This window comes from Epinephelus moara, chromosome 16, assembly GCF_006386435.1.
Source record: "Epinephelus moara isolate mb chromosome 16, YSFRI_EMoa_1.0, whole genome shotgun sequence".
NCBI lineage: Eukaryota > Metazoa > Chordata > Actinopteri > Perciformes > Serranidae > Epinephelus > Epinephelus moara.
In genome coordinates, this window is record NC_065521.1 from 14,295,635 (window position 1) to 14,307,518 (window position 11,884).

The following is an 11,884-nucleotide window of genomic DNA, read 5'->3' on the forward strand; positions in this document are numbered from 1 at the left end:
AATTATCATTCATCTAGCAATCTGATCAGAGCCCTGGATTTGAATAAGGCGGTGGATGGTTTTGCACTGAAACAGCAGGAATAAAAATAATCAAACAGGTTTGCAGCTTTTCATGATCCTGTGTGGCTGATAAATAATACCTATTAAATCCTGTACTGACATGACTTTCTTGAGAGTGAAGTTCTCCCTGTTAACACCAGCACACGTCTGCCATATAGCTAGTGTCACGTATATTTTGATGATGAATAGCAGATTATATCATGCTGACTTTACTTATACAATATCCAGAAAAACCTGTGCAGCAGTTGAACAGCCATACGTTTTATTTTTACAGCTTAACATAACTTTTAAAAAAAAAAGCCTTACTTGCATGTGGGCACCTCTGCATTTTTAACCCATGCTGTCACACAGGTCATATATCACTACCTGTAAAAATAACTTTGTGTAGCCTGTGTTAGTGTTGTTAGTGCTGTAGCTGCAGTTTCTCACTGGAATTCCATGTGTCATGTTAGTAAGCCATCATCATCATGTCCGTATACAGTGTAAATCATGAAGATGCATGACATGGAAATACTCAAGTACAAATAGATTAGAATGGCACTGAAGTCGGGGCGTCAGTAGCTTAGTGGATAGTGCCGGCGCCTCATGTATAGAGGTGATGCCTCGCATGCAGCTTGCAACCCTTTGCTGCATGTCGTCCCCCCACTCTCTCTGTCTCCCCATTCCATACTGTCCTGTATATTAAAGGCAAAAAGCCCCCCAAAAAAAATCTAAAAAAAATAAAAATAAAAATAAAAAGGGCACAAGACATGAAGGCATCTGATTGGTTCTTTCCATTCGCACCGAATGGCAGGGATTGGTTAGAGTTTTTACAGGCCTGCAGCTGCCACAGAGATCAGATTTTTTTCGTTCCTTTTTCTGAACACATTATGTATTGACTACTCTCAGGATGGAAGGACCATTTCAGCCAGTATAACAAAAAGTGTTTCTGAACAGGATTACCAACTATAGCTTTAATGCCCATTTATTCCATATCTGCTCTACTTACACTGCAGCTGATGATTTTGCACACAATGCTGTTGCATTTCAGATTTTTTAAGTATTTTTTTCCCAAACATCCCAGGCAGCTATTGTCTTTCATTTCTTTCTATATGGTATGGAAAACAATTGGCATACTTTTGAATGTTGCATTACTTGTGTAATCCATTGCCGAGGAAATCAAGTCGGTATTCATCTATGTCAGTTACATACAATACATAACCTCTTTTTTTGGTCAAAGTATGAGGTAATCAATGAAAAGTCTAATGCCTACACGCTGAGTGTAAACCCCAATTTTATTGAGTCATTTCAAACCCAATCTTTGTCAGTTAGAAGTTAAAATTTAAATCAAATTTAAATGGTTACCACTCATATATTGTATAGGCTGATCAAACCCACAAAGGGTGATAAACATCTCAAATAAAACGGATGCTTCTTTAACTCAGTTCATCATATGAAATAAAACAATAGTGACCCCAGTCTCTTGAGAAGTTGTGAGAGACCAAGTTGACTTCTCCACAATTCTGTTTCAATCGGGGCTGGACAATAGAATAGGGGTCTGCCCATTGGTCCGACAGCCCATTGGTCCGACAGCCCATTGTTCCGACCATATTAAACCCATTGTTCCGAAGTCCCGTTGTTCTGAAATCATCATGATGCCCTGTGGTTAAGGTCTGGTTAGGTTTAGGCACAAAAACCACTTGGTTAGGGTTAGGAAAAGATCATGGTGTGGGTTAAAATGAAAAAGAAAGTGGCAAACACATAAGCCGTGAGCCTGCTTCGCCTCAAGCCTTTCCCAGCTGACCCAGAGCTGGTCGCGGCGCACCATCAAGGCAGAAATACGCCCGCCGGGAGCTGTTCAGCACCGCGGAGAGCCCCCCACACAACCCGGACCCCAGAGTTAATAACAGGAGGTTATGGTGTTTCACTCTCTTCTCTCTATGGCACTTGTATCTCGACCAGTAGCCTACTTTTGTTGCGTTTGCTGATCCTCTATGGTACACAAATACAGTATAGCCTAGTATAATCACATATCGGAACAACGGGACGTTGGACTAATGGGCTGTCAGACCAATGACATGGACCCGGACAATATGGAGAAAACTAAAGATTCTGTTATTGTTGACCAAATACCCCAATATTGATATTGCAACAATATTGTAGAGTTGACTATTGGTGCTTTCACAAAATATTTACACAGTGAGGTTCTTTGATAAATAACCATCAGTAATGTGGATATAATGACTAAGTGGGTAAAGACAAATAAAAGAACAACTACAGTAGTCTGGGAAGTTCAGAAAATGATGTCACTTTACTGAAATGTTGCTTTTAAAACCAGGGAAACACTTACAATAAAATCTAAGATGATATCCAGTCTCATATCATGATTCTGATGCCAGCCCTAGTTTAGATAACACTAACTTGTTTTCCAGGTATGTTGTGTTGCCTGGATTGTGTTTGCAGGCAACCTTTTTTCCGGAGAAGAAAGCTCTTCTTTTTGTATGAAATGTCATCTGGAGGGAGATGGTCGGGGTGGATTGATGTAAGTGCAGGGATTTGGTACCAGACACTGGGCTCAGCATGCTAAGACCCACTTTTGAAGCACTTTGCTGAAGTTTAGTGAAAGATCAGTTAATTAATTATAATCCTGTTAAAAATAGTAACCATGTCGTGTCTTGTGCTTCAAGTCACTGCAGACTTTTTTCTGTATTAAACCAAAATTACAGGCTTTCCCTAACATTAACCAAGTGCTCTGAGTGCCAACACATTGCTCACCAGATCAGCTTTCATTAAGAGTTTTTTCTGACTTTGTTGGCATCATGTTTACTTCAAAATGTATTTGACGTTGCAAGTTGGTACTATATACACCAAACTGTATAGGAGACATGGTCGCAGATGTCTTGTTTTGTCTGATCAGCAGTCCAAACTTGTGGATATTCTTTCAAAATGAGAAAAATCTGTTGCTGCATTTGGTGTTGTTATATTTCTGGTGATTAATCTCAAAGTAAATAATTAAACTAGATAGCACTGCAAGGTAAGTGAGGTAATGCCATGGAACTATGATGTGACTTTAAGAAAAATGAACACAGACTTGATGCTCAGGGTGAGGGCTTACACAACATTGGATTGTGGGTAATTAAATGTAAACCTGTGGCTGCCCAGAGCAGTGGGAAAAACAGCCTAAAAAATAAAAAAGTGTAACATGCATTTAAAAAATATCAAGGATTTACTGCAAAGAAACTTCCAAAATGTGCATGTGTCCTTTCTCTTGCATTCCCAACAGTGAATTTGTGCATAAAGGTTTATTTTGTATATTGCTTTATAGATTTGACACCAAACACTGTGTGCACTGTTTGGCATGTTTTGTATTTGCCTTTCAAATATGAAAACTCATGGCTAGACTCCTTCAGCGCAGCTGTCATCCAGTGTTCCCATTACAAAGGGGAGCGCACATGCTTTGATGGAGGAGGTACTCTCCTGCTCCCTCTCTAAAAACCCTAATGATACCTGCTTCCAAGCCTATTTCTGGGACATCAAAGGATCAACTAGCCTAAGTGCTCATGCCACAGTGTGCGGGTCCATATTGAAGCCTGTATTTGTAAACTCCCATCATTACCATACTGATGTTAGGAGAGTTATTTTGCCATATGTGCTGCAAAGAGGTTCACCTGTGAGAGGCTCCGGCTGCAAGGATGTCTCTAAAGTAAAGCAATGGCACCATCATATGGACAGCAGAGGTATAGGCTGAGCGGCTGGTGGCTGATTATCTGTTTGAATTAAAGATGAAACCGCAGGAGATGGAGGAAAATAAGACTGGTGGAATTCAGGCATGGCTCCAGTTACACTGATTTTTGACATCAAATAATATTAAATGGCAGTTTTGGCACTAACCTTCTTGCTCCGACAATTAAATTCTCACTGCTGTTTAAAAGTCTGAAGAAAACACAACATTTCCACCTGTTCCACATATACAATAACATGCTGCTGCTGACCTCTGACCTTCCAAAATATAAGTCACATTTCCCTCAGGAATCAATAAAGTGTCATATTATGGTTGACTGTGGGGAGCTAACCTGAGTCATGTCAACTTGTGATTTTCTGTCATGGGTTGAAAAACATCCTCCAACAGCATCTGCTGCTGGGGGAAGGCCAGAGTGATATATCTGTTGCTAAGCAACCACTTTGACTCTTATTTTGTTTTGCAGGACCACTAACTAGATTTTCAGTCAAGGTTGCATCAGTTCGGTTTGAATCCTTTGCAGCGCTGGAGACATGCAGAAATCAAAGATGAGGCTGTTTGGTATTGATGTTTCTGTGTTCGCTCTCATTAACAAATATTCTAGGAAACACAGTTGATAATAGATGACATTATGGATATGCTGCAAATGTAAACTGGAAAATAACTTTAACTCTCTGTTCTAAAAATGTTTGATGGCTAAACAAAACGTCTTACCACCATACATGATGACAAAAATCCTTCAGATGTTTTCAAACTGTGACTTTCGCCTCCCGAGGAGAGAGCTGAAGGGGCCAAGGAAGGAGAGGTGTGAGGCAATGTGATGTTGTGTGGAGCAAAAGGGGCAGGTGTATTCATGTGTCCTTAAAACATGAAGTTAGTTTAGTTTGGCCCCACAGTCAGCAGTTGAAGCTGTAGCAGTGGCTGTGATGCACAGATCATAGTCTTTTTGAACTTGTCTGTAACTCAGAAAGGCCGTTCTCACTCGCAGCTTGTTACATACGGCAGCTGCTTTGTCATTGTCGTTAGCATCAAACACCATCAGTTTTAGAGGAAGCAGGCAACAAACCAATTCATCAAATACCGCCACTTTGTCAGTGGATGTCGGCATCAAATACCGACGCACAGAGGCACCCCTATTGGAGATATGATATGCAACAGGTGGCACAAGTTTGAATGCTGGAGGGGAGCCCGCTGTTCGGTTCCCATGTGAATTTTAAGCTAGACCATGAGAGTCCCGATAGGGCGAGTGGACGGGTAGGTAGATGGGTCAAACAAAGTGTGGACTTTCACCGGGGAGCCTGCTGTCAGTCTCCCATGTAAAGCCAAAAGTCAGTGGAGTTATTTTGATAACAACATAGTGTGCTAGTATGTGTTGCATGCTATGCTAGTGATATACATACATCACATGACATGACATAACGTCAGAAAGAACCATACTTATTTTCAGCCAAACCATGATGTTTTTTTTCTTAACCTCACCATGGACTTTTTGTTGCCTAAACTCATGGAAAAAACATAAAACCAAGGTGTGTTACCAACATTGTAAGTTTATTTTGAAAGACTGTATGCATGTAATGAGCCACAACAGTACATTTTTTTGTGAAAACAGAAGTGTATGTTGAGGACACCGTGCATGGAACAAGCATACATTGACACGCCGTACCTGAACGTACAAAAGTGATGCAGGAGGGTGCCTAGCACATCATATTTAGACATGTAGGTCCACTGACAAAGCAGCAGGGGGATGAGGACATGTTGACTCAGAACACACAAACATGATACATATATCTTTACGTTTGGTCTAACTTGCAGTATGATGATGTCAGGGGCAGACTATTGTATCTGTGTGAGAAGCACAGGGCTTTCCACAAACTCCAATGTAAACCCATCTGTGTCATTATTAGACACTCAGAGCAGCGGTTGTGGCTTAGAGAGTGTGAAAGTTCCCTCAGAATGGGCTGTTAGATAGGTGGATGGGTTCAAGAAGCACAAGACTTTGACCCAAGAGATGGGTGTTCAAAACCAACATTATCAGTTGCAGTGTTTATGCCACTTAAAGTCAGGTGTTTTTTATCGACACATCTCTGCCTTTCCAGGTGGGTTTGTGCCACCAAAGCTGGGTGTTTTTTTCATCCACAGTCTTCAAGTAGTTTGGTTGCCTAAACCTAACTGCGGGCCCCTTCTTACTGCCCTTCTGTGTCAAGATGCAATGCAAAAGGAAGCCCCCGGTGTTATTTTAATAATGCTGGGGTTTATGCCCAAGTGGCAAAATATGATGACTTTTAGATCAGTTGGTCCATTGTAAACTAAAGTCCATAGATCCACATAGGTATTGTAGAAGTAACTGAGAAACATCACAGTTAGAGGTTGACTTCAGTAAAAATGTGCTATAGTGATAGTTGTCTGTACATCCATGGGTACATTACAAATGACATCTAATAATATGGCATACTTTTAATGGTGCCAATATGCCAAAGTGTAACTAAATATTAGCTAAAAAATGGGGCTGAAGTTGTAGATCACACGTAACTTAATAAATCCATGGCAACATTATACTTCCTGTTTATTTCCCCTGTGAAGTTGTCTCAATTTTATCTGAGCCTGGAGCAACAGTTAAATGGATAAAGCAGGCACAGTATCTGTTCTCATTTACTGAAAAGCTTCAACATATTCAGAAGTTAACATTGAATCCATTTTACAGTATTTTAATGAAGGAACCCAAACAAGTGGGTGTTTTTATGAACCTATTTAGCCTCAGTCCTCCGATTTAGAAAATAAAGCCACAAAAGGAATAAATCAATGGCACTGGAGGGTTTTATCACATTCATGTGATATACGTGTGAAATGTTTATTTTTTGGCACTGCAAGCCTGCTCCAACTATTATACCATTCTACTATTAATGGAGTGCATGTGGCTCTTGATTTAATGCCTAGTTTTCACATACACACCACGTGCAGTGCTACAACATTGTAAGTTCCAAATATCAGCCCACCAGTGTTGCTCAAGTGCCCTTGAGCATGGCACTGGACCACAAACTGCTCCAGGTGCTGCTACAAAAGCAAGTGCATATGCCAAGGGCAGTGTAGGCATATACAACAGAAAGTAGCAAAATACACATATTACAGAGAACATGTGAATATTGCCCACACCATCCAGTTTCACCACCATTTCTCAAATATAAAGCCACATAACTCTACTGCAGTGATTTTCTTTTATGCTATTAAGATCCCGACACCAAAATAATACACATTATCTATTGTTATTTCTGCGGTTAACAGAGCGATTACTGGATAATGATGTAATGAAGTCCTCTTCATTTTCCAAGATACAGTGGGGTCAGTTGTTTTAAAGATATCTTTATATATCTTTAGATATTTTCTAGACTGAGAGTGAGTGAGATGGGACCACATGACAACTAGTCATGTTAGAACAGTTCGATTAAATTCCGTTCAACTCAATTCAGTTCAATTTAATTTATAAAGCCCAATATCACAATCACAACTTTCTTTAGGCAGGACCACGGCAGCAGCGCAACCACAACACACGATCCAGGTGTAGCAGCGATTCAAGGGAACCAGCTAGACAGTGGAGCACAAAGGCTCTGGAGAAGAAGCCGAGTTAGTGATATGCAGTAATAGGACATGAATGTTAGCAAATGGAGAGGAACCAACTTTTCAGTGTCTGCGAGCAAGAGAGAGGAGAGACGGGCTCAGTGTATCATAGGTTCCCCGGTAGACTAGGCCTATGTCAGCCTAACTAGAGGCTGGTCCAAGACTAGCCTGAGCCAGCCCTGACTAGCTTTATCAAAAAGGAAAGTCTTAAGTCTGCTTTTAAATGTGGAGACAGTGTCTGCCTCCCAGACCAAAACAGGAAGATGGTTCCACAGGAAAGGAGCCTGATAGCTGAAGGCTCTGGCTCCTGATCTACTTTTGGAGACTGTAGGAACCACGATTAACCGTGCATTCTCAGAGTGCAGTGTTCTGGTGGGATAATAGGGCACTATGAGCTGAGATATGACGGAGCCTGACCATTTAGAGCTTTGTAAGTTAGACGAAGGATTTCAAATTCAATTCTGGATTTTACAGGGAGCCAGTGCAAAGAAGCTAAAACAGGAGGAATATGATCTCGTTTCTTAGTTCCTGTCAGTACACATGCTGCTGCATTCTGAATTAGCTAGAGAGTTTTAAAGAATTGTTAGAGCAACCTGATAATAGGGAGTTACAGTAATCCAGCCTAGAGGTAACAAATGCATGGACCAATCTTTCTCCATCTTTTTGAGACAGGATAGGCCTAATTTTCACGTTACAGAGACAAAAGAACACAGTCTTTGAAGTTTGTTTTATATGAGAGTTAAAAGACAAATCTTGATCATATATTACTCCGAGGTTTCTTACGATAGTGGTAGAGGCCAGAGCAATACCATGCAGAAAAACTTTATCATCAGATAGAGTTTCTGAGGTGGTTGGGGCCGAGAACAATAACTACAATTTTGCCTGAATTTAACATCAGGAAATCAGAGCTCATCCAGGATTTTTTGTCTTTAAGGCATTTTTGAAGTTTAGTTAACTGATATGTTTCTTCTGGCTTGATCGATAAGTACAATTGTGTAATATTTGCATAACATTTGGAAGTTCACAGAGTGATTTCTAATAATGTTACCTAAGGGAAGAATATATAAAGTGAACAGAATTGGTCCAAGAACAGAGCCTTGTGGAACTCCGTAACTAACTTTAGTATGCATAGATGATTCATCATGAACATGAAGGCTGTAGCAGCAAAACCCAAGGGTGTGTCTTGTCATTTTTTAATTTTTAAGATAAAGAATTTCTTCTTTTAAAAGTTCATGTGTGTGGTGTGAAATTAATCTTAGCTTTAAAGGTTGGTATTGATTCCATGAGAACATGTAAGAGAGAGTCATGTTAAAAAAAGTAGAAAATAATTATCTTTTCCACAATATCACATAGCAGCACTGGGATCAGTTTCAGGTTTGTATAGATGATAGCAATTCCACATAAAAAGCCCACAAATTAACCTATATTAGACAGAGTTTGTCTCAGTTAACCTCTATTGACTGTTCAGTTTCCATAGATTGCTACCAGAGTCATAATCAGCTGTCCATTACTTCTGCAGCTGTGGAACAATCTGGTAAACCCTTGAACTTCTTCAGACAGGGCACGTTGTTTACCATGTTGTTGTGTTTGATGCAGAAAAGCACTAAGTAGAGAATACCATATCTTACATCAGTGAAACACCCTGGTGTGGCCACCCAGAGAGTGTAATCAGAGAACATGGAGAAAATCAAGTTGTTGATTCTGCTGCATTGTTTACCTCTCAGGCCCTGAATCCTTGTGCAGTCCTCATGATTGCTTTACCCTTTTTGCAGTTGCTTCCTCTTACTTTTTTTCTACACACTTTAGGATACTGAAGAGTTTCTTCTAACTTCAAACTACAATCAAAAATGGATTACTTATAAGTGAAGTGTGTTGTGGATGATGATGAAGAATTACAGAAAATAAGAAAATATCAAAATCCTCAACTAAAACTGAAATTTCCTCCAGAAACTGTTTGATTGACCTCTGGGGCACTAATGGAAGTGAAGGGCCTGTTTTAACTCACGACTGGGCCTGGAGTGAGTCAACAGAGAAGGGATGAGGAAATTATGAAATCCCACATTGGCAGTTTATGCCAGTTTTACTAAATTTATGACTCTTTTAGGACAAGACCGAGCTTCTTACAAAGACTCCTTGAAGAGCCAGAAACCTTGAGAGAACTGGCAATTCATGACCCCCCCCCCCCCCCCCCCCCTAAAACCACTCCTAGGTTTACCCTCACACATCTACAAACTGGGAAAGAGCACAACAGTAACTGATTTTTCTTCTCAAAATAAAGATGTACTTTAATTGAAATGTTATGTGGTGCTAACTTACCTTTATACATGAAGTTTGCTTTAACATGTCGATTTTGAGGCATGAACTGACAATCACAAGCTGTGCCTGCATTAGGATGGGACGTTAGGATGGCTTGTCGCACCCTGCAGAGAACAGACTCTTGATACAGATTTACATTGCTATATGCATTTCATTAAGTGCAAGTCCTTACACCTCAGCTTTGTATTTGATAATCCTCTCATTTTAATTAGGCCTATATCTACATCTTTAATCTTCCCTTCTCTATACATTTTTGTTTGCATTTGCTGTAGCAGTTGTATTATCACACGGACTGTGATTTAATAAGTATAGGTTTTGTATTATAAGCCATTGGGCATAATGCTTTTGTCCCTTTAACAGGATGTTGAATAACCTTTACTTATAACAGAGTATTTTGACACTGCAGTATTCCTACCCCTACCTATGTGGATCAGAGTTTATATGTTAACCATGTTTGACAGTTAAACTTCATGGTCGTTCCAAAGAATTATTTGGTTTTCTCCTGACAAGTGGTGGCATCAGTGTCATGCTTTCAAATAGTGAAGAATTAAAGACTTGTAGTGTCCTTAATAAACACTTTAGGAATAAATCAGAATTGGATAATTAAGAAAGTAGAAGTTATAAAGAAGGAGGAGTGTACTTTTTGTGACTTGACACCCAAATACCGCACCTCCTTTTACAGAACTTATTAATCAAGAAGAAGGCAGGAGATTGGGCTGTTGCTCCCTTTTGGTTTCCTCTGTGAACTCTGATCACTACAACTCAAGCCCTGCCTGATGGGACACCTGCTAATCTACCCACCTGGAACTGTGCTCAAGCTAGAACAGCACCAGAGCAACACATTCTCACTCCAACCGTGTCACATATCGGTAGTTGGTCATATCCATGTCAATATATCACGTGTAAGGTACCCTGGGTGTGTTTGTTGTTGACGTTCTGGGACACCGTGTCAACTTTAGCTTGTTACATGCATTCTGTGTCTTCAGACACACTTCTGTTTTCACAGGAAATGTACAATTTGCATACACCATTTAAAGGTTTTTTTCCGTAAACAATAAACACACATGGTTATGTTTAGCCAACACATGCACGTGGTTCAGTTTAAAAAAATTGCAGGCCTTGGCTCTACATTCATAAAGGGAAAGCGAACACCAGCCTCCCGGGTGAAAGTCAGTGATTGTTGAACCCATTCACCACCCCTCCTGCCTGCCTCACTCAGACTTTGCCCCCTTAACTTACGTTCTTGTGCCACCCCATTTTCCCCTGATACTGCCAAGCGCCATTACACAATAATCATGCCCATGTGAAAGGGCGGCTTTTTTCATTGGTGTCTGACACCGAAGTCGCTGCCCAAGCACCTGTATTTGATGACTTCAGAATGAGACCGGGTTGACCGGAGATGCTGAGAGCTGCATTTAACCTGAGAAATAAAAAATTCTGAAAAGCCTGTGTACCATCTGTCCTCAAACATGACAATTCAGAACCGAAGAACTTTGCAAGAGAGAGTGACAAAAAGACACTCTGAATGAAAGGAGGTTTGATAAGCTGTCCACTGAGAGTGAAAGATGGAGGAAACTAGCATTGGAACTGATCAAGGCCAGCCACAGAGACCAGAAAAACACACCTGAGCTGCCCATGCCTTTAAGTGCACTCATGAAGACGATACTGCAACTTTTCCAGAGCAAACCTTTTCCCTGGCATCTGAGACTTCAAGGGAAGGTGAACCACTTTCCCTGTGCTAATGGGGTTGATGCTCATAGATGATAGATAACTGTGGAAGTGTTGGGCCGAGGTTAGGATCTCCTATTAATACAATTAAAGGTTATCGTAGTGTTCCATAGGATAGGTTACCTATCTGCTGTTGAACAATGCTTGACATTAACGTTCCCATATTCTTAAGACTTTCATCCATGTGGTCATCTTTCATGAATTGAATGCATCTAATCAAGTATGAGATGTCACATTTGATTCAGTCTTAAGACTAGACTTAAGACTTTCCTCTTTGATAAAGCTTATAGTTAGGGCTGGCTCAGGCTTGCCCTGTACCAGCCCCTAGTTAGGCTGACTTAGGCCTAGTCTGCCGGAGGACTCCCCTATAATACACCGGGCACCTTCTCTTCTTCTCTCCTTCTCTCTCTCTCTCTCTCTCTCGTATTCTATTACTGCATCTTGCTAACT